Source organism: Pholcus phalangioides, unplaced genomic scaffold (genome assembly GCF_987345545.1).
Source record: "Pholcus phalangioides strain wild (caught in Gottingen) unplaced genomic scaffold, Ppha-v1.0 ptg000002l_1, whole genome shotgun sequence".
Taxonomy (NCBI): domain Eukaryota; kingdom Metazoa; phylum Arthropoda; class Arachnida; order Araneae; family Pholcidae; genus Pholcus; species Pholcus phalangioides.
In genome coordinates, this window is record NW_028301595.1 from 16,777,669 (window position 1) to 16,802,601 (window position 24,933).

At 36.7% G+C, this 24,933-nt stretch overlaps 1 protein-coding gene across 4 annotated transcripts in view; it reads right to left on the reverse strand.

Moving 5' to 3' along the window:
- The window catches only part of PDZ-GEF (PDZ domain-containing guanine nucleotide exchange factor), a 175,326-nt gene that overhangs the window by 58,580 nt on the left and 91,813 nt on the right, over nt 1-24,933 (reverse strand). The window contains exon 1 of one of the 4 annotated variants that reach the window (XM_089239105.1): nt 23,707-24,119. The exons of the other annotated variants lie outside the window; for them this stretch is intronic. The gene's annotated coding sequence lies outside the window, so the exon portion shown is untranslated. Of the gene's footprint in view, nt 1-23,706; nt 24,120-24,933 lie in introns of those variants that run through there. 4 annotated transcript variants of the gene reach the window in all.

A 24,933-nucleotide genomic window follows, 5' to 3' on the forward strand; every position in this document is an offset into this window, starting at 1 on the left:
CGGTTTCTCCATTAATGAGTTGGGTTGGAAAGGAAGGCACCATCTATCTATCGGTGGTCACCTCAAGGTCGTTATATGTATATAAGAAAATATATGTATTCTCCCCCTAGGTTTGAACCTGGGTCCGCGACAGCAATCTTCACGGTGGTGGACGAGCATCTTACCACCACGCCACTCGGGCAAGCAAAATGTCGGTTTTTTAAAAACTTGTGGAGTTGATTGTTCACATATGAATAGCATCGCTGCAGCGCCATCTATCGATTAAATTTTTACTGACGCTGAAAAAAGTGGGGGTCGCTTCAAACAGTGTGGGAACCACAGTTCTATGGTATTAAAAATGTCAGGAAAAGGAAATAATGACAGATATGTGTTGGAACCATTAATACTTTTCTTCTCACTCATTAGTTACTTTTTTATGGTCAATCGACCTTTGTACGTCTTCCTATGTACTTCTTTGAGGGAGTTGATACAAAACGGGGCTATCTTCACGAGGGTCATATAGGCCTACACCCAAAAAGTAAATCGGGCACTAACAGCCTGACGATCCTAACACATCTGAAACCAACAAGAATAGAATTCGTGTAATGTCGTCTTCGTTCGAATGATTCAGATCACACGATCCTTAATCCTCACGCATACGAGCCACCTAAAGCAATGACGTTTCTGATTAATGCTGGAGGCAGTGGAATAAGGCTATAGGAGTACATCCACGGCATTCAATGCGGCGAAAGTCATAGAACCCAACTGCCCCAAAGACGAGAAATACACACTTCTCACAAACGACGCATAAGTAATGTAAGCTCCGCGCAATCCTTAGCTTATTAAAAATGTAAGTTTTTATTCTCCTCAGGGGATTATTTCACTTTGGTACACATAGACTAATCAGTCATATCAGCAGGATGAATTAATGAGGACTTATGAGACAGCTTTTATCATAAGTCTGATAAAGCCACAACAACTGTAGAATAGAAAAAAAGCCCCACATCCCTGAAAGAAAGTTGTGAGAAAATAAAGGAAAACGGGGAAAGTGAAGGGTTAATATCCTCTTATATACAATCTCGCAATGCGAGAAATTAACGGGCATTAACTCTTTTTCCTTAGCCGATAGGGCTTTTTTTCTTTCTCGCAGAAAAACGAGCGGGCGTTTACTTTCTCAATTAATTCATTCGCATCTGACAGACAGAGAAAAGGACCGCCGCAGCGCGAGTTACGAGAAGTTACTCTATAATTAAACCACTATCTGGACCGTATGAATTGGGCAGAGACTTTTTTTTCGGGGCTAATTGAATTACGAAGATAGACCAAAAAAGAAAAGAAAAACGAGGTCAACAATCTTTGACATTCTCCGAAACTTCTAAGAAAGTCAAACAGATGTGACAGAGGTGGAAAATAAAGGAAATGCAAACAAGGTCTGCCTCGATGAAAATACATAAGGAGTTACGCAAACTAGAAATCTTCCTGGCTCAGTGTAAATGCATTTTCTTTTCCTTAATCAACTGGCCATAAAAGTTGAGAGGTATTGCCAAATACATTTTGTGAATACAACACTGGCCGCTTACGAAGAAAGATTCATCACAAACTGCCCCATTATTTTCTCATCAAGTAACAATAAAATGGAACTTATTTCAATCAACTTTGGTCATAGACATCAACTACCGTGACGGCAAAAATAGTTACGATCAACCCCCTTGTCAAAACAAAAATTAGCATCTATAAATAAATTGCCTGATTTTTTGCTGCTGCTCAGGGCCGGATTTAAGCGTTTTTCGACTAGAACGGTACGAAAAAAGCTGAGGGAAGGGGTCTTCGAATTTCGAACATCAGAAGTGGAAGAGTATTGTCAAACTACCAGCTCAAATCCCCAGCTACAAAGAATCTCCAAGGAACAAGCATAAGCGTCGAATGAAATCTTTATGGGGGCGTCAATCACGAGCAGGGGCGTACGCAGGATGAACCTTGAAGGGAGGCACAAAAATTTTCCTTTACGAGAAATTTTGAGTTACCACCCTTCAAAAAGCATTTTAAGTAACAGAAATTGGTTAGCATAGCGTATAGGGTGTATTTTCCTTCGAGATATTCCATTTTTTTCAACGAAACATCGATTTTTTTTTTTAAATTTTGTGGTCAGCTTGGGAGCACGGGCCCCCTGAGTATCCGCCTACGTACACCTCTGATCACGAGTACGAAATCGAGCATGAGCAATCTGGCACTTTTTGTTATAGTAAGAAAGGGGCTGTTAAAGTATTACGTAAGCAAATTTTTAGCCATTTTTGACCCCCCCCCCTTTGCAAAATTTCGTCATCAGCTCTGCCCCTCTGAATCCTAACTCATAGTTTCATAAAGGGTGGTTGATGACGTAAGCATTATCCAAACCCCGTCATCAAAAGTCAGCAAATCGGAAACCCCCTCCCCCCCCCCATCGATGATGACGTAATACTTGAACGGCCCCAAACGTGGTGCACACGAGAAAAAAATTAAAGATGCCTGCTCTGTCATACATCACTGTTATCGATAAGACATCTGTGGGTTTATAGGGCATGTGAAGGTTTGTAAATAATGACAAATCCACAAATCGATAGAACTGTAATTCTCAAACTTCTTCCACTCATGACTCTATTTGGCTCTATCATCGTTTATCCGCGGCTCCCCGGAATATTCTACAAAAGAATCATTTCAAAGCACTGAATGGGCATACATAAGTATATCAACTCTTCGCGACGCCCCTGCTAGTGGTTGGCGGTGCCCCCTGGGAGCCGCGACCCACACTTTGAGGAGCACTGCGACAGGCTTTGTAAATCAGTTAAACTGAAGGCCGAAATGCGCAATATATTCCAATCTTTTTATTTGCGCCTTTCGCACCTGCCCAACTCCGGCTCTAATGCCACTGAAAGACAATATTCTAGTGAGTTTGGAAGTAAGAAATGTCTCGGAGCCCAACTATCCAAAATACGTACATAATGAATCAATAATCCGATGATTCACAGTATCAATCTTTTTTTGCAGCTAGGTTAGTCATAAACGGGGGAATATACCCATGAAACCGGTGCTGGAGGACAGTGGGAGACAGGCGAAAGGGGAAGGGCAACGTCGTATGAATACGTGATCGCATATGAAAAAAGGAGCCATGGTTGACTGCTCCTTGCGGACACAGAAGAAACCTATGGGAGATCCAGCAATCAACTCCGTGGGACTGATTGGGTCTATCATTTTCTTTTTCCTCTGGGTAGGACGACTGAATCTAACTGCAGACAGCGAAGACAATCAGCTTTGGAAAAGAGAAGGGAAGGAAAAGATAAGGACTTTCGCTCAACAGATCATGCAAAGCTCCTTTCCTTTTTCTTACTATACATACTATCTACTTACTACTTTGAGAAAAACCAGCGGCGAAGGATGGATCCTCGCGCGTTCCACCTCCTCTCATTATTTGGCGTACGTATGACGAACGCGTTGCGAAACGCGAGAATTCAAAAACAATGGAATTGTTTGTCTGTCGAAGGCCTCGGTGCAATCCTCACGGGTAAGAACACTTGTACTCGTGGGACAAATTATTTGTATGTAAAAACACTTCTCTGAAGAACCTACGCAAGGAGTCGAAGTTGACGTCAATTATGTTTTGAATTCTCTCCGCCTCTAACTCAAATCCAACAGGTACTGCAGAGTTTTTTTACACACTGGGATCACACCCCTTTTTTACAGACGGGAACGTATTGTACGATGCGTTCAAGTAAATATGGCCTTTCGCAGACAAAAAAAATTATAAAGCATCGGGGGAGAAATGTAATATCAAAACCAGAGAAAACCAGCCCAGTCCCATCGCGACCAAGAAACAAATCAACGAAAATTGTGCCACGTTTCCCCCACCCACTACGGCCATTCTTTCTCTGGTACCTCTGAGCAGGCCAAGGCCTCAGAAAAGTGGCCATGCCGCAGCAGGCAGGCAGGTCCAACGTGAAAGAGAAAAAAACCAAGAAAATAATCGAGACCCGAAACAAATCTCGTTACAAAGTTGGCCAAACCTGTTTCTACTTTTAGAACACTGCTAGGCTCGATCACGGCATCCGGTTGCTTGGGCAGGCCACAGCATTCTGCAGCGCGAGATAACATTAAGAAATAATTCGCGTACTAGGTTTATCTTTTAGTACAACCAGTCGACGGGTACATTAACACATGAGATACAACACCCGAAAGAAAAATGTCAACAAACAGTTTTTCCCAACTATTATGGCATCTTCGGAATTTTAGTTTTGGAGAGAGTGTTTGGATACAATTACGTTCAAACAACGCCTAAAAAAGTCCGTCCGTTCCCCGGTTAATTTTCAGCTATGAAGACGTTGAACTTTCACACATTTAAAAGGCTTCATACTCCGTTGATTAATTTTACAACTTCGACAATAAAATCTCCGTTCAATATCGACAATTTTCAATTGTGAAAATTCTGTTAATGTTTATAAATGTAAAATGGTAGCAATATTACTCTTTGTTGAAATCATTATGAGGCTCTTTGGCATGGCCTCCACATCCAGCAGCAGCAGACTCCCCGGATCTTTGAATGATTTTTCCAGAGTCTCTCAATCCCCGATCCCCTTTTTAGTGAATTTATATAGTTTGTGAAAAAACAAAAAATTGTCAGAGTGTCGTCCAGGGCTGGAACCCTGTCAGCTATAGCCTTGAGGGAGCCATGGCTCTTGAAGCTGGCTACTATCGTAAATGGCGAATGTTCGAAAATCATTCTTCTTGTTTGAAAAAATATTGTTATAGCCAGGTTTCGAACAGCCGTAGTTAAAGAACCAGAATTGCCAGATAGTGTTACAACATGTACTAGGGAGGGACTTGGCAAATATGAAAACAATTTAAAAGGTGATTGGCAGGTGAAGGCAAATGATTGTGTTTATTTATGTTTGTTTTGTTTTATGTATGTGTGTTTTTTTGTTCTGTGTTACTGTTTTCGTCTTTTTGTACTAATTTGTCATGTTGTTGTCACAAATTAAAAAAAAAAGAGCCAAATGAATACTTCAGGAACAGAATATAATTTTTTTTTCAACAGTATTACACATAGAAAATTGTAGGCACGAATGCCAATTTTTTAGTCACGGCTAGGAATTTGTTAAGCGATGTAATAAGGTGATGGTTTTGCAAAAGGTGACGAATATTGTCAAGGGGTAGGCAGGATCCGTTTCGGAACAGAACAGAAATTATGTAGAATGAAAATATATTGTGCTGCCATAGTGTGGGACATCCAAAGTTTCCCACGTGTTCGGCCTTGGGTTCGTCAGATGGGTGGAGAATGTAAAACAATGCTCTAGACAGCACACGAGCAAATGGGATTCGAGTGATTCAGAAAAAAAAATACAACAATAATATTTTATATGTTTGAAATATTAATGATGTTCACTCAGGTAAACTAATGTGGATACATTTCCCCCATGAAATTTCTTCCCTATTTACAAACAATTTATTCCAAACGGCCAATATAGTGTATCAAATATTCAAAAACATCCGCAATTTAGGAAAACAATAAATAAAGATGATCTGCTCATACGGATTCATGTCCCTTGAATAAACGGGGTTGAACACCGATGCATGTTGTTTGAAGGAATCTCAAACTAATCCGGAATGCGGAACAGCCGAAGGTATTTACATACATTTTTATATTTACTTGTTTATTACGGTATTCCTCGATCACTTTTCGGACGATCGCGATCCGTAAGATAGAATTTAATAACAAAAAAAAAAGTTATCAGTTATTACCGTATATATTCCCACTGCACCCCCACAGGAGAAAACAAAAGAATGATAACAGAAAAAACCATTTTATTTATGATTGAGAATCTTCTCCCATCATCATCATCATAATTGTTGTTCGAGTAGCCAGTGAAGTCGAACCAAGCACATAGTATTACTTTTTTTTTTCTTCTATATGGGCATTCATTGCACAAACACGCCAAGACAATTCGGATTTGTACACAAATTCCTCTCAAATCCTCGTGAGGGTTACTATTTTTATTTTCTAAAGTACATAATTCATGTTTATGAGCAAAAAAAAAAAAGGGCAAAAGATGCAGGTAAACGGACTTGGCTGTAACTTGGAAAGGATGATATACAGTACAAATGCGGTATGTGGAAGGCTCTTTACAACTATCAGGGAAATGATTGCTGGTGTGCAGACTTGTAGAGGGTGGAAGAGGAAAGGATTAGTTCCACTTGCACGATATGCAAGATCATCTTTCCGATTTGTCACGCCAGCATCACAAAAAAGAGCAGCCTCACTATCTACAACTTTCGACTGCCCCAGGGAAGTCGTGCTGGACCAGCATGGTAGTTCCCAAATGATCATAGAAAGTTGCGTTTCCCTGTAATAATACATATCGCAAAAAATTACACATATGAGAAACAATAAAGAAAAAATTATAAGAAACAGACAGGGTTTTTTTTTTTTTTCCTCCGGGGAATTTCAAGGAAGTTTTGAAGCACGAAGACAACAACAACCGTAGAAACATTTAACCTCATCCTTATCGATCACTTCTATATTCATTTCTTTCCAGTGTTTCTTCAGATGATAACGCCATAAACGTGAAGCAATACATCTAGATAATGCTCATGAAGTGAAAATAACCCGAGAAAAAGGAAGGAATAATACTTTTTCACGCCGTTTCGAATTCGTGAAGAAATCAGGATCATAACTGGTATAACAAATTATATTACAGTTATCCAACAACCGAATTATTCTTCAAAATTAATCGCAACTAAAGCGCATTAAGCGCCACGTCGAATAACACTTGACATGGTTTATAAATAGAATTCACTAATGACATCCTACTAAGCCAATAAAAAATAATAGCACCAACACAATCCTCTAATTAATTATTACACTAATACGGATAAAACATCCCAACGGGATACGCAATATGTATCGAATTCGCGAAAGAAATGGCTGTCACTAATCTATAATAAGACTTAGGAGGAAAATTGCGACATCTTCCCAACACCTCAGCATCAGATCCGATCATTTTCAAGGAAATTGAAATAATCCGCTAATTCAAAAAAAAAAAAAAAAAAAAAGGGGGCATTTTCCACAATTGTGTAATTTTAGAACCGCTAAAAAAAAAATAACATCCTTTACAGTTAAATTACACACCAACCCAACAACATATACTTAGGGAGTGATGATGCATGAACAAACAGGACCACACACAAAAGGAGTTTCAATGCACAATTTATCGAGATCAACATACACCAACGATTCCCTGGAATTCCATAGGGAAAACAAAAAACGACTCCCAAACAAATACAAAAAGAATAATAAAAGCTTACAGTAATCGCTTGGTTGCTATAAAATGAATAAAACAAATCAAGCTCCTTGGCTTCGGGCAGTAATAAAAGAAACAAAATAAAGAATTGCATTCGTGATGCGAATATCAGAAACCGCAAAATAAACAAATAGTAGTAAACAAATAAACACCCGACCGACGACTTTGACAGATCGTACGCGTTATGATATAAAATGGGGAGTTTGATATAAATATCGTTGTGTAGCCCAACAGCCTCGTCATAAAAGAAAAAAAAAATTGAATAATAACAGTAAATGTCTATGACATTATTGGAGAACGTGATCGTACATTAACAGGAGGGAGAGTTAATTTTCCTTTATAATATTTGTGATAAAGCAATATTACAGATCGAAATACCATATACACTTTACTTTGAAACCTGGACCTCAAAAAAAACATCGAAGAAAAAACATTTAACCAGCAGCCAAACTTTTTTGGATCAAAAGCATTTTTCCCCCCTCCGAAAAACAGTATTTTGTAGAGTTTTCTGAGACAGTACAACTCCTTTTTACATGTAATATTAGACATGCTGAAATGAATTTGGAAAATTCAGTGTTGTCTTTATACTCCAATGCAGCAACTACACATAGAAAATTTTAGGCGTCAATTCCAATTTTTTCGCGACTAGGATTCGTCAAGCCCAGGTATAAACTTTATGACTGATCTGGGCCAAATATTCGAGCATATTTTCTTTAATGTTGATTTTGAGCATTTCAATGCACACGTTAGTTGATCTAAAAAAAAAAGCCAGAGGTGAAGCAACTCTAATTTAGAATTTTATAATAGAAATTTTTACAAAAATTACATCGTTAGTAAGAGCATACGAAAATCCGTTTATATGTCACAGCCGATGTTCGAAGACCAGGCATTTCGCGAAATGACCCGACTTCGGACGTAACACGTACATATAACTTTACCTTAACAACCAGGATAAAAATGCTCCTAATCGTTTCCTTTAAGTGAGGACAACAACGGTCGCAACATATTTCTCAGTCAGACCAGATCGTTAATTCCCTTAAGAATCGTTTCTTTATTTAGACCTCTGCCATCACCTCATTACGCTTAACATCTCAATAACGAGAACTTCACAATATAAATAGAACTAACAAATACTTCATGTACCAAAAAAAAAATTGTCCGATACGGTTGTCATCGTAGTTAAAAACTAATTTTTATCCACTTATTATTTTTTTCAATATTTCATTCATCACAATCTTAATCATATTTGAAGAAAAATTATACATCAAATAAAAAAAGAAGTCATCAAGTCACAACTGAGTATAAATTTCTCCAATATAGCACTGCATCGTAATTAAATCTGATTGACAGTGGAAACCGAACTCCTTCGTTGTCGAAAATCGACTCAAAAAATGAAAAACTTTTGTATTACCGTTACAGTATGTATAAAAAAAATCCCGATTAAAAATTGACTGTGCAGCGGATATAGTAGTTGCAATGGGGTTCAACACTCGTGTTTGTATTAACGGTCCGTCGGGATTTCACAAATGAACAGATGTGGGCACATTCTGCTGATATTTAAAGGGAGGAACAGATTTCCCATCAAACGTTTATAATAGCAGTACTAGAGGGAGGGCTTTCACCCTCACTTTCAAAAACCAGAGCACGAGGAGGTGGGAACATAATCGTCCCGTGTATTCGTGCCTCAATACTCATATCAGCTGTTAGAGCCCTTGAGTGGGGCAACACATGTAGGGACATAGCCTACACAAAACATCATTAAATTTGGTTTCCGGTTTTTTATTCCATACAATTCCGTTTTTTACAGGAAAATCGAGACTCTATTTTTGTAGATTATGTACATTATGATTTTCATTATTATGAATTTTCATGTGCTTTGATAGGAACTGAGGAACTCGTATGCATTTCGCCATATTAGTCCGTCTATTTTCATTTCAAGTAATAGACAAGAGAAAATGGTGCGCAGCAAAAACTATAAAATGTGTGTCTTTGTTTCGATGGCATTAAGCAGCTCTGACTTATAAGAGAGGCGAAATAATAGTAACAAGAGTAAATGTACAGAGAAAAAGAGAAGCAAACCCTGGTTGGTCGCCTTACGCAGTGAAGCATTATCATTATTATTACTCCCTTGCACCATACGAAAGTCCTCTGACCTCCTTCGAACTAGAATTTCCTGGATAAGCTTCAACAGGCACTGAAACGTTTGGAAATTAAGAAAAGAGAAAAAGGGCTTTATAAACAAGGGACTACGGGAGGTTTTCTTAAAGAGAAGAAAAGTGTAAATGCACGGCGATTGGTTGTGTGTTTGGTTCGCAATCAAAATTGACTCACAATACCTGCCGAGAAGACACAAAAAAAAAAAAAAGACAAATAGCGCAAGTCCCTGAAAACAATTTGTTGAGAAACAAAACTTAGTGATTGACATACATCATTATACACACCTCGAGATGAATGCACACTAAATAATGATAATTGTTATAGGCAATGAAGAAAAAAAAAAGCAAAAGATTCCGCGAAATATAAGGGTGACGTTTGCAAGCAGCTGTTCACGGTTTGCACACGCCCAGGCGCATCTAATGGCTGGAAATCGACTAACAAATGGAAACGGAAACTTGATTTGAGCAACTCTTTACATCTAAAAATCAAGTGAATCTTTCAAAATCAAATGCTTATTTTCAACAGTTAATATCGTTCACGTCGGACCCATTATATTGATGTGAAAGACAGATTTACATCAGTACATTATCTACCCAAAAATATAAGAGGCTGAACCAATTGCGGGTTAAGAAAAATCTCAGAGCCTACTTCAGAAGAGCTGTGAGAGATCTAAAATATAAAATAAGGATTTGAAACCAATACGGGGCAAAACATTGTACTAATTTGCTTTTATTTCTATGGAATTCAGATTCTATCATGTGCAGGGCTCGACAGATCGCTAAGGCGACTGGAAAATTGGCATTGACACCTAAAATTTTATAAACGTGATTATCCGAGTCTGAGAACATAATTTTTTTCTGAGATCATGTCAACATGTCTATCAATGAGGAACAGAGTTGCCATGTCCTGGTCATAAAAAATTTAACATTTCAAGTTTTTTTTTTTTTTTTGCTTGTTTTTTCAAAAAAATTATGCTTGGCTCCAAAAAAAACGTTTACTGGCACTTAAATTATTTTTTGATTTGCTAATCCCTATCATGTCAGATATAATTGTGAAAGAATATTTTCTAGCATTTCCACTCAATCATAAATGGTTTCCATCAAAAAGAGCTGTCTTGGGGGGGGAAAAAAATTCCAAACAAAGGCGCCAAACGCACCGGTCACCCGCGATTCAGTTGAAACGAATAGCGGGTCACCTCGGACAATGTTTTCCAATCACATTCATGTAAAATAAAAACAAGCCAACAGGTAGGTATCGTCATCACACGAGAAGATTCACCGGAGCGCGTCTTCCAAAACACCGCCATGTCGAAGACGTAAAAAAAAAAAAGTGCATTGTCCTCTTCACAAGAAAAATACCTACATATAATTTATACATTTTTCAAGCGGCCGCAGCGCATGCGCAAGTCCATCAGCTGCTATTCCACTCGACCAGATATGAAACTAGAAAAACAATGAAAAAAAAAGAAAATTTGAAAAGGGGGTTTTTCGCCAAACCAATGGCGAAACATTTTTCATATATGTCTATCTCTCTCTTGTTTTTCTCCAATTCAATGGAGCGATAAAAACCGAACTCTTGTTCAAACAGCTCGACAATAGAATGGCTAGAAAATAACGACGAAAATACATAGCCGTACGTAAATTAGCCAGCACAATTCCTCCTCAAATACAATTTGGAGATAAAACTACCTGAAAAAGGACTAAAATCGCTATAAACTGTAGTCGCTCACCGATATGGACGATTTAGGAGATTTTTTTTCACGATATTATCATTACGATACGATAATAATTATGACCTTTATTTTCCCTCTCTCTCTCGCTAAAGAGATCCGAAACCAAAACCGATGTTGTAACATATCAAGGTCGATTACATTCGCTATAAGAAATAAGATAATTTCATTTTTCTAAATAAGAAGGACAACAAGTACCTATTGAATGTCAGTATGCAACTACTACTCGTTTAGAAACGTTTTTGATAGCTTACAATAAGAACATTCCGCCCGATATTCATAATAGTTTTCGATCATTACCAGAGAAATACGCGACGACGGTAATTCAACGCGAGAAATGGCGTTCATTTATATCTCCGTTTATGAATAAAACCAGCAATTATTGCGTCTAGAAGAACCCTCAAGTCATTTATATAATCGACATTTGAATGGAATAAATTTCTTTTCAATTTTTCTTCACCGGCTAATTTTCCTTGGCGTTTTCTTTCTCCAACGTCTTGTTCTCTGCAATGACCCAATTTCACGCACAAAAGAGTGAATAGATACCTGGATGCCACCAGCACAAAAACGTAACTGGCAGTCAAATTCAACGAGAGTAAAACTCGGTCATAACGACATTCAAGGGATAAAAAACAAATTGAGTTATTAAAACCATATCAACAGATGAGAACAACGTTTTACCAACAAATGTTTAGATAAAACCTGATCATTTATCGGAGACCATTTTATTGATATTAATTGAATTTTAATCTCATATTTTGAAATGTATGTGTGTGTGTGTGCTACTTACTTTATAACAAACTTATTTGGTACTTTTTTTCATTAATAATTGATGCTAAATTATTAATGAGTGAAAATGAGCAAAATATGCTCATTTTCACTCACCTATTCGCTAGCGGTAAACAAATATTGGAATAGATTAAGAAATTAAGACTGCAGGCTTGAAGGGATGCTGAACATTTTTTGTCAGATCCTGGAATTTCTTCACTAGGATCTTGTCGGCTTTTTTTTTAAAAATCAGTCATTTTAGATTAGTCACTGATTTCGAAACTACTTACTACTTCCGATCTTAATACTATTTTTCCCCCCAAGAAACTGCTCCCAAAATGGTACTGGAAGCGGGGGGGGGGGCTGATGTGAATAAGAAAACAGCTAATCACAGAGTGGAGACAAAAACTTTTAGTCTTGTTTTCTAAAACTTTCATCAAACCCAAAATAAAACTGAAGTTATCACCAGTTTTCATTGAAAATCGACTTGTAATTCCCCCAATGTCGAAAAGTTTGATCAAAATATTGATTCAAATATTTTAAACATGGTCAGTTATCTGAAATATTATATCTAGGAATATAATTTAAGATATCTGATCCGTTCCGTCAAACAAATCAAAATAAATTATGATTTTTAACTTTTTACAAAAATTTTGATCGGATTGCTCGAGTCGATTAAATAAAATTTTCAACTGCGATTAACAATTGCTCAATTAACTGACCCGATTAATCGGATCAGCCCCAATAAATACAAATCGAAGAAATCGACGATTTCTTTAGCTCCCAAAATAAATCCGCTCCCACTTATAACCTCGCGAATCTGCACACCGACAAAAGGATCTCCGCTAGAAAATGCAGCATACACTCGAAAATGGAAATCACGTCAGAACGATCCATCAAAGAAGCACTTGGCTCGCTTCCTTCCCCCCCCCCCACCCCTGCACCTTATCCCACTCCCCAGGACCAGGGTCGCTGCTACATAGCTCTGGTTTCAAATACTTCACGAGACGTGAAATGAACGCAATGAGAAGAATCATCAATGCAACGTACGGACGAGTCCTCAAAAATTCTACAATGCGAAGACCCAGATCAAGATACAGCGTGAATTCCAAACTCGTCTATCGATTAAAAGAGGAGGGGGGGGGGAAGGGATTTGGCCAGTAGTGCTGAACACCATCAATGCAGGTCAATCTCAGTCGCAGACTTCATCAAGCCGGGCAGAGCAACGTACTAACGTCATACTTAAAAAAAAAAAAAACCCACAGCGACCTCATCATCATCGGACTGAGCTGTAAAACAGGAAGCCGAGCTCTTATACATGTACGCGTTTATATCCACACTCAACACACATTTCCTCTCTCTTTCTATGACTTTGAAAGAGGGGATAAAAATGAACGCCATATTGTTTCCTGCCCAAAGAGACTACCAGAAAAAGAAACCAGACATGGATGTGCCACTACCTCTGACTACCTCCTTCTGTCTTCCCGGCATGGTCTCAGAGATTGATGTTGCCAGAACGTCTCATCTTTTTCTCCCCGAATCTACCTTTAGGCCAAATCATAAAAACAGCAGGGACTTGTTGAGTTCTCTCTCGACGGCCATCATCTTTGGCAGGGACTTGGCAAGGTCACAAGACAAAAAAAAATACCTCAGCCAATCAGGTAATAACAACAACAGGTGAAGTTGAGGGCGAAGCGAAAAGAAATATTTCTAGATTTTTTTTTTTTTTTGTTTTTCTTCTTCGTTCACGAACTGTCCGAACCTGATGTCAAATCATTGTATAAATATCGATTTTTTTCCCCCCTCGGGCAATTTTTTATACGAGAAGAAACACACACATGATGACGATGGTCATCGCAGAGTTGAGGTCGAAAAACTCTGGCGAAAATTTACTACGTATTATGGAATCTTTTCTTGCCTCTCTATTACGTACAACACGTTTTTCCTAATTTTATGAGAGTAATTCCATCATGATCGATTGTATCAATTGAATATATGCTCGATGGAAGCATAATCGAACAGATCGGAATATTGGTAACACAGTTTTGCTACTAATTTTGAACTACTGACGCAATTGCAATGCTAATCTCCACAAAAATAAAATGTCTACAGAGACATTAAAAAAATATATAGCCTACTGGCAACTCTATACTTCTATAACCATGGTTTCAGAAATGTAGTAGAACCTCACTATAACGGACTAATAGGAGGGCTGAAGGTTGTTCGTTTTAATGAAAGTCCGGTTTATACCAAATAATTCTTAAAGGGTGTAATACAACTGGGTGTACAGCAGTGAAAGCACAGTAGTTCCATTTAAAAAGTGTTTATTATATATCAAATAAAAAAACAGCCTTCAACATAGGTTGAATTGAAGATGTGTACGTATATACAGCATTAATCTTAATTTTTCTGGCTGGCGAGCGGTATGAGTCATGCAGCGTATCCATGTTTAGGCAAAGCACCATAACGATCGATGTTCAATGGCTTGTCTGGAAATGCTTTTTAAACGAGTCAATACTTTTAAGTACTTAAAAGCAAGTATTAAACTCGTCAGATAAAAATAAGCGTTCCTTATTATTGTTACAATTTTTTAAATGTCCGTAATGATAGGGTCGGTTATAATGAGGTTCTACTGTTTGTGGACACCTCTTTTCAACCAGCTCGTTGGACATTATGCTTGTTGCGTCTATTGTATTTGTACTTCGGATGTTAATAATTTGTAAACGGGCTATAGATGAATATTCTTTTCAATAATAACGCTGCGAAAAAGGGATCCACATATACACGGATGGATCAAATGGAGCCCATTCGAAGAGACTTATAGACACAAATGAAAAAAATCTACCCGATTTTGTGACAGAATAAAACAAATTAAATTTTTCTTTCAGTCAGATCTCGATACAATATCACACATTTCCTGTACATCGAAAACTAGACGGGGTTCGAACAGTCTCATCATAGGAAAAGCTCAGTCTAGATGGCTTTACATAGCTAGCCCAACGTATAACTATTCCGAAATTTCATACTGAATTTTTTATTCAAGAACATCTGCCTTTAAGAAACACGAGTGCACTCTTGTTTCTTCATTGATTGTTTTATTTGATTCCGCCCCCAACCATCAAATATACTTTTTCGTCCGTCAATGCGAGTTGCACACATTCGCTATACTCTTATATAACGATTAGGCAAAGTATTGAGTCTATGCAACAATCTATACAGATTTGAGATCGTTAAACTCATTTCAAAAGTCGAAATATTTCCTTATTACACATCGAAAACTCCATCCACGAAACGAATTGCTCTATCACCAAAAAAACTATTTACAAATCCAAGAGGAAAGACGATGGAATCGACTACGCCACTGCAGGATTGATAATTTTAATAATCCATTGGGCAAAACGACACCTCTCCAGTTCAACAACGATTATACCAAAAAAAAAAAAAAGATTCAAGTATACAAGTACATTCACGCTTTTTTCCGTGTATTTTCTTTCATTACAAGACCATAAAGCTTAATACGAACATCGACCTTTTATTTTCGTACGTATTTTAGCGACCACTAATGAGAACAATATGAAAACGAAACAGCATATAAGCTTTATATAACGACAGTGTCTTATAAAGAATGCACGTGAACAAATCGCTATACTTTACTTATGTCCGGCTCTCAAACTATTTCAGGATATGAACCGGGAAGAGAATGAAGAAAACGAAACAAAAAGAAATGTGATCCAGATGATACGAGGTTTCAATCATGTATTACGTATGACGCCGAGCTATTAAGCTCCATTTTCCTCGTATAAAAGAGACATTTTCCATAATCGTGCCCCACTTTTTCTCTTTTTTTTTCAAGTTTCACGACACATTCCATTGTGTTTGACAAAACGTTCGACAACATAATGATGTTAGAGCAGGAAAATGTAAAAATGTACGAATAAATCAAATAACACAATATTCAGAATTTACGACACGGATCAGACCCGATCGATATCTGACGCGTGGACGAAACAACAATGACGACAAAATCAAACAAACGAATCATTTTAGCACCGCAGTCAAAAATAGAAAATATAGATGAAAGATTCTCCAAACGATAATTTTGATTTTTTCCAATTAATTGTGATACTTGAACTCTCTCTAAAACAGCGCTTCTAAAGACAGCCAACATACATACTGTTCAACACTTTCTCAAGCTAGGACAGCAAGATTTGAAGTTTTGCTACAGACAATGATATTTCTTTTTTTAATTATCAGATACCATCTGAAACAAAATTCAGAAATACCATATGACAGAGAATTCAATGAAAAATTAGAAAAAAAATACATTAATTAAGGGTCCATCGAACTGTTTCAACCATCAGAAAGCTTGAGAAATTCTGCTTAAAAAATAATTCAGCTTGAGAAATAGCCTAAATGAAAATCTTGGATTTTGCAAGGTTCTCTGCTGTCCATATTGCAGTACATTGACGTGAAAATTGTCTTTTAATCGCCGTGGCAACCTGACACATCTAGGATTTGTCGAATCCTGCATTGAACCCATCAAACACTTTATCTACACATTTCTTTTTCTATTTGAATCGCTCCCAAAAGGGACAAAAACTTAATAATTGTCACATTAGTTATCTTTCCTTCAAAATCAATATATAGAGTTATACACAGCCACCTACTCAAATAAACTGAAACACTTAAAAATTTAATATATATTTAACTTAGGCCTATATACTAATCACGTCCAGTAACTCAACCTTTTATTTTCGTACGTATTTCAGCGACCACCAATGAGAGCAATATGAAAATGAAACAGCATATAAGCTTTATATAACGACAGTGTCTTGTGAAGAATGTTGGCAATAGATTACAGCTAAAATTACTTTGGAATCAGATTTTCATCTTACTTTGTAAGAAAAATTTCAAAAGAATGAGAAATAAATCTTTTCTAAAGACTATCAAAGAATTTATTGAAAGTTAAAAATTATTTCTTCTAGCCCTCCAAAGAGCAGAATATGCCGAAATCTCTGGCGTAAACGTTGAAGAACAATGTGGAAGAATTTTAAGGAAAGTGTAGAAAACTACTTTCCAGAACTTAACGTGTGTTCCATGTTAAAATATGCAATGTCATGAAATCAGAAAATTTCATGTGATCCTTAGACTCTAATTTAGCGATCACACATAAAAAAATTTAGGTACCTATCCTTAAAACAAAATATGTTGGAAACAGTGATGCACGTCACAGAGCAATCAGTGCTGCTACAGAAGAATCTCATGAAGAATCATATCAAGAATTTTGAGGAAAGTGTAGAAAACACTATTATGGGAATTTTTAACCGCAGAACACGTCCAGTCAACAAAGGGCTCCTTGCAGAACAATGCAACACATTCTGCTTTGCGAGTGCCTATATAGAGTTTATAGTCGTCATGGGGACCTGGTGCCTGGGATTTACCAAGCCCTGGGTTCAAATGCATCACAACAAGCTAGCAAACTAGTTTGGAAAATAAAAATAAAATGCCAGCTTTAACTCCCCAATAGCATCTTATGTGCATATATCTCATACCTCCAATCAAACTTTAACATGTAAATGTTGACGTTTAATTGGCCTACACCCAAATTATTTGACAAACACCAAAAATATTGATATCCAAAAGAAGAATCATAGAGTTGAGGATGGGGATCAAGTTTATAAGGATACTGTGTTGTGAAATTGATACTTCAAAGCAAAATGTTTTGCATTTTTCTGCAATGATTCCTCAGCTGATTGAAAATGTTCTGCAGTAAAAACTCCCGTAATTGTCGAGAAAACAAAGTGTTCCTTTTCCTTATTTTCTTAAAATTCTTCCTGAGAATGGTCTGCAGCAGCAGTGGTTGTTCTGTGAGGTATGTCACAACTTTCTGTACATTCTGCTTTGAGGTTGTGCCATGTAGGGCCTACCTACTCTGTGCAGAATGAAATGACTCAGCTTCAACTGATTCAAGTCGTCCAAGCTAGCATTGAAAGAGATTTCTCTCATATATCTCACACTGATCAGGCAAATAACTATTCTCAAGCTGCTTCATATTCAGATTATGTTATACTATTAACTAGGATTATGCCTGAGTTTAACAAATAGATAAAAGGATTTAAGGAATGCCAATATTTTAGTCACCACGTGGGGCTGAAACCTGGGATCTGACAAGCTCCAAATTATGTTTGATGATATGCAAACTCTATAGACATGTGATTTTGATGTCTGCTGAAAAACCAACCGAACCAAGTGATTGTTACAATCTTTCTTAACAAATCAAAAAGTAAAAACATTGTTGTTGGTTTTTTATTTTGGTACAGCATACAATGGTTTCTAAAGGAGAATTTGTACCAAAAACTGTGAAGAAAAATCTCAGAAGGAATTTTTAAAAAAGGAAAGAGAACACTTCTGCATAGGAAACACTAAGCTATTATGGGAATTTTTACCACAGAGCATTTCAAATCAGCCCAAGAGCAAAAGATGTGTTCAAGCCTCTGGTTTTCTATTACGTATATGTTTTGCATTCTTATTCTCACTCATTGATAATATCCATATTCTGTGTGCTTATGATACTCATACACTTTGTATGTGCTTTTCTATTCCTGGACACATTTTTTCTTATGTGTAAATTTTGTGTCACCAGTGCATGTACATCTGCAAGAAAAATTTCACTTGCAACTGAATTACTGTGCTCCGTGTTAATGACTGTGCATTTGCATATGATTATCTTTCTTATGTTATATCATGCAACGTGAGCAGAAATGCGGGGGGGGGGGGCATTGCACCCCAGTGTCAAAGGCGGAGAGGACTGATCTAATATATATGGGCATACATGAAACTGACACCATCATCATCCCCCACAGACTTTCAAGTCTATCTCCGCCGATGTCATCATGCAATGATAATTTCGAATCAAAAACAATTTTAAATGTATAATAAGTCATAGCTATGCAGCCTTAAGGGGGAAAAAAAGAGAACCTTTTAAGTTTTGAGTTTCTAATTCCTTAGCATATATGAGTGCATGTATAAATTAACTTTCATCATGGAATTCACATGTCAGAATTATTTATAATTTTTAATGTAAATAAAAGCATATGAACAGTGTATAAAATGCATGATGTAAAACAACTCAAAACTATAGAGACCTAAATGAACGATCTTTTTCAGGTGTTAGTTATAGCAAATGATGGTGAAGTACATATGACGCTTCACTTTAAAATCAAATAAATGACGATTACTGATTAATAATCATCATTACTTGGCCAGTTTTAATAATTTGTGAAAATCGTCAATGTTTCAAAGTAAAATACACAGGGCTCTTTTGAACAAATATATAAAGAATAAGATGTAATTTTGGAGAGAAATACCGCTTTAAACCCTAAAAGAAAGCACAATGAAAAGACTATAGGCAAGATACAAGCTGCAACTGGAAATTATGCCCACAGACTTTCAATATTCCACTAGGCTACTTAAAAATTTGACAATCACTTTTTACCAAAAACCAAACAACAAAGAGTAATTCACAAAATACGACTAAATTGGGCATTACTAAAAGAAAATTGTTCTAATTGGCTAATACATACGTCAGGGGTTGATAAATCCCAGGTGCAAAGTGACAGAAAAATTGTTATTGGTGCCTAATTTTGTTTCTATGTGATAAGATTATTATCATAAAAATTTTATGCTGCCTCTATATTTTTTTCCACATCATGTTTTGTTATATAAGCACCTGATCTTGCTTTGTTAGCGATTGACAGCTGATTATGGCGTTCAAGCTAATTTAAAGATACATGAGAAATACATTACAGTGCTGACAAATTGAATGATGCACACCTCCTATCATTCACCAACAAATTTCAGGGAAAGAAAAATTAGGTGAAGGCTCAATTAAATAAGCAACACGAGAATCAACCAACGTCCAGATACCAAATATAAATTCTCATAGATTTCAAGATACATCAGGGTTGAAGCTATGGACGAAATTTTTTGCAAAATGTGAGAGAAAATCTTAGAAAAAATAGTAACTACTTTCACAAAAATGTGTGTACAGGAGGTATGAAACGAGTAGACATCTATCCACCAATCATTAGCATTCTGCTCAAGCTTTTTTTCCCCCATTTTCGTTAAAGGAATTTTATATCTACCTTAAACCCTGAGATACATGCACATTCACTCAAACCTATTTATCTTTGTCCCACTTCCCTACTTCCTCCTGTTTGTATGGGTGCATGTTAGAACCAGTGACAAAATTAAGAAACATCGCATACAAAAGATCCTGCTTATAACGTTTCCCCCGGATGACTTGTTTTCATGGTCACAACTCTCACAAATGCACATTGAGATTTTCTACTTAAAGCGTTTTTCCTAGGGTTGGTAAAAAAACCGGTTTCTTTTTTTTTCCGGTTTCAATAACATTTACATTAAAAACAATAAAATTTCTGAAAAATCAAACTTATAATAATTAATGAAAATAAAAAATTCATTAGTGTAAGTAACACAATTCCCATATATATTAATTATAAATATTTCTTATATTTTAATAAAAGACAACTTTTACAATTTAGTTATTTTTATAGCTTAACTCAAGGAAATATTTTGTGTTTGAGAATTCTCTTAATGTTATTATTAGCCATATAGGGCCTAATAAAGATGTTTTCCCCCTAGTTACTCTTTCAATATGCTTAATTAGGACTCCATTTTGCAAAAACTATGATAAAAACTAAGCAATTAAAGTGTGTTCAATGAAGCATAATCAATGCAATTTAATTATGCAATGATTTACAATATACAGGGTGATTATAACTAAAGTTCTCATTTCAAAACACTACTGCTACTAAACAACACATGCGGATTTCAATACACTCTAAAATAAAAACCACTGGTCAGAATGACTTGAAAATTTATATTACCATTCATGAATGTTTCTCAGGCAATGGAATTTTGTATGGCGAAGAGGGAAAAAATATCTCAAAATGTAAGATAGGTGACACTGTTTTCATCCAGCACATGGGAAATTTGCTCGCAGAATGGATATGACACCCAGTCAAGGCAAAATGATAATGCAATTAGTATGGCACAATTTCATAATTTATGGAAACATCACAAAAATGAAGTCATTTAAACAAACAACTACGCCTATGCCATGGTAATGATGTGGATGTGCTTTCAATTCACCAAAGTTTGCAATCTGACCACTGCACATAACATTTTTTGGTACTCCCAAAGCGTTCACCTCCCAGGTGTGGTATCATGTTATTGTCAAAATGGTTCTTTAGCAGCTGCTTCGCTGGTGTTGCAATGTGCATCTTGCTAAAAGTTGTGCTATCAACCAGGGCTGGACAAATAAAAAAAAAATTTAGGTGCCAGCCAAATTCATTAAAAGCGAAGCATATTTTTCCTCCAAGAAAAGCAGTCCTGAGTAATGTTTTTTTTTTTACTTTTCCAGGACTTTATGACCCATTCTCATGTTGGAAGACACATTATTACGAAATCAAAAAAAATCGTCTCATACTTACACTTCATTTTAGCAATGATGCATATAAAACTTTAGGTGTAAAAACTGATTTTCTAGTCACCCTGGCATCTGGGATTTGTCCAGCCTTGCTATTCACACACTGATGCTGTTGAAGTGCTGGAATGATGTGGTTGCGCAAAATAGATTATACCGTTGGCCAAGTACAGCATCATACAAATACAACGCCACAACAGGCAAAATGTTGGTTTTTGCAGCCCTCGTTGGCCACCAACGAGGTGGCTGAGAAAAAGATGCCCCCCCCCCTCCTCCACTCTTGTACTTTTTAAAGCTTTTTTTTCCGCGAAAGAAAATTCTATTGCTTCATAAAATGGACCCATGCAAATTTTCAAGCCATTCTCACCTGCAGTTCTTATTCGTATTTTGGAATCAGAACTTTAAACACCCTGTACATAGCTGATTATTTTTCATACAAATCACTTACTGTACATCCTAACCAAATGGTGACAGTCCATATTCCAAGGAATTTCTAACTGAAAATGTTTTTGAACAGGGATCACCAGTTACTTCACGAACTGCCCAATTTTGGGCTTTTACTACTGTACAGTAGAACCTTGATAAACTGGGGATAATGTTCGAAATATGTAAAAATAATAATAATTCAATGTTAAGACTGGTGGCAATAAACAGTATGAGATGTGCTGCTTCCTTTGGAAAGAAAATGAAAATGTCTGTGAGGTAATGTAGCTACTAGTACACTGGTCTTTGCCCTTATGGAACAGCTGATCTCATTTTGGATTATAAGACCACATGCCCTTAGCATGCCAGTGAAGTCACTACTGTTGTTGCTGCGTTGGGAAGGGTAAAAAAAAGCCTGCGAGATAATACACTGCCACCACATGTGTGATGTAATACCCAGTCATGAATTTGCTTAGAGAGATAGAGCATCAGAATGTAACGCAAAATTAGAAAATGCAGTAAGAATGAGAAATTTTGGTACTAAATACATAATTTTCAGCAATTAAGATAGTTAAAATGAAAGAAAATTAATATTCAGGCCATTTTATGAAGTTTTTTTTTTTTTTGAACAACTGGGTAGTATCCCAATAACATCACTGCGCCAGAACAGTCCCCTTGGTGAGCCAATCCATAGGATCCTGTATGTCTAATCAATTAGCCTGCAGCTCTTTCTCCCCCTCCCTACACCTTCCATTAAAGCCTGGATGTCATCACCCACATTGGGAAACATTTCTTAAACTCTGTGCTCAGACGCCAAAATGTTGTAAGTCACTTTTATAAAATTTCAGTATGGCGAATTTGTAAATAACATTTCGCCAACATGCGATACTGTGGCCTTTTTGAATTATTGCAATTTGCTTCCATTGTTTATTGATAAACTAAAAGCGAGAAAGACGAAATTTTGCCAGCTTTAAAAATTTTAACGAACGAGACTCTGGAATTGAAACAACGCAATTTTTTTCGGGAAAAATGGCATATGACATTTTGCCAACTGAGCACAGATTACTGATCCAAAAAAAAGCTGATACGTTTATATTTCTTAAAACAAAAAAATCACAAACATGCACATCCCACAAAAGTGGGGATGCCAGGGCTCGGAACCCAGAGGCAATTCTCATCTTTTTTCGTTTCTTTATATTAGTGTTCCCCAAAGTGGGAGATGGAATGGTCCTGGGGGACGATAGAAGCTACGAGTATAACATAGAATCCTGTGTTGGCTTGAGTTGGGGGCCGATGAGAGAGAATTTTGATGAGATGAAAGGTTCTGAAGGGAGCGATGGAACAAACAGTTTGGGAAACTATGCTTTATACTATACTATGAATTCACTGAAGGGGGAGCCCTGGATCGAAGCACACCCTCTCAACTCCAGGACAGACTTTTTCCCTTGGAGGTCCCTTTGAAAAAGTTATTATCATGCAAAATAATTGCACTTTTGTGTTTCCCCACCCCCACCGCCTTCATTTGGCTCAGGACCGTGGGGCAGTGATCCGGTTGCACGGGGGCCCTACAGATCTCAACCTAGAAGCCCTGCGGCAGATATGGGGGACCATAATCGCAAATATAACTATAAAAAAAATTAATATTTCATTTTCTTACACCGCTATTCTTGAGACCAGAATTCGGGCTCAACGACCCTCACGCCATGTAAATAACACACACACACACACACAAGATCGTAAATACAAACTCCCGTCAGCAACAGGAAACAAAAAAAAACATAAATCAATTCAGAAACAATTTCGAAGATACTCACGTCCAACAGAGGATAGAATCAAACAATTGTTTCCTCCCGAAACACGGCACAGACAGGAAAAGAAAAAAAGTATCAGCCACTAAAACCAGAAACCACACACAAGGCACTAGAAACCATCATCGAGACAGAAGACACATTCCTCCCGTGAAGTAATCCAACATCATCGCAAACAACATCGCCGTCGTTATTCAATTGTTTCAAATAAACAAACACAACACACCAGAAACAAAATTCATAAACAACAAACGTTTCCTAAATCGACAACACAGTAGTATCGGAAGACGCAGACGACATAACAATGTGTTTTTAAAAAAAAAAAACCAAAAGGAATAGAAAGGCCACACTGAAAAATTCCTGAGTAATGTGTGGCGAAGAAAAACTCGGTTTGGCAGATGGAGATTTTGGGAGTGTGTGTGCGTGCAGGGTTGCCGTTTCCCTTTGAACACGTCGCGCCTTCTCCGATTCCAGCCAATATTCCGGCTGAAACTCGCCAACTATCATACTCGCACGTTAAAACTGAATTTAATCGTATCAGAAATCATTTTCTTTCTCTCTTACAGTTCATAATTTTATCTTATAACTAATCAGAAAAATATTATCATGCATGTAAAAATCATAAACAAATAAAAATAATCGTAAGCATTTATCATGTTGATTATAATTTTTGGCGACAAAACATTAATTTAGTTATATCCGTACATAATCCTATTTGAAAATTGTTTAAAATTTTTAAAATAAAATGGTTCATCCGTTATTTTTTTTACAAATACAAAGAATCTTTTAAAATTATTTTCCTGAATACAATTATTAATTAAGAATTATTATAAATAAATAAATGCATTTATTTCTGAAACATTTCACGCAAGAGTTAGTATAGCGATTACTCGCCAACTACGATGTTTATTTGTCTTGTTGCCAAACGTCGAAAGAGTAAGTCAAAAACTTTATTATTATTTTTAAAATAAAAATGAAAACAAAGCACTTGTTATAAGTAGAAAACGTGGTTGAAAATGTGATAATAATTTCAAATAAGCTCTATAAATCTAACTATATGATTTATTTAATACATTCCATACGTTTTGAGGTATTTTTGTATTATTCAATGTTATCCATAAATAGCCGAAGAAAATATACAAACTATGCCCTGTTGCACAGAATTTACTTAATTTTGTTGGCATTTTTGCCAGGCGGTGATGTTTTCATCATTTATTAGTTTTTCATCAGTTT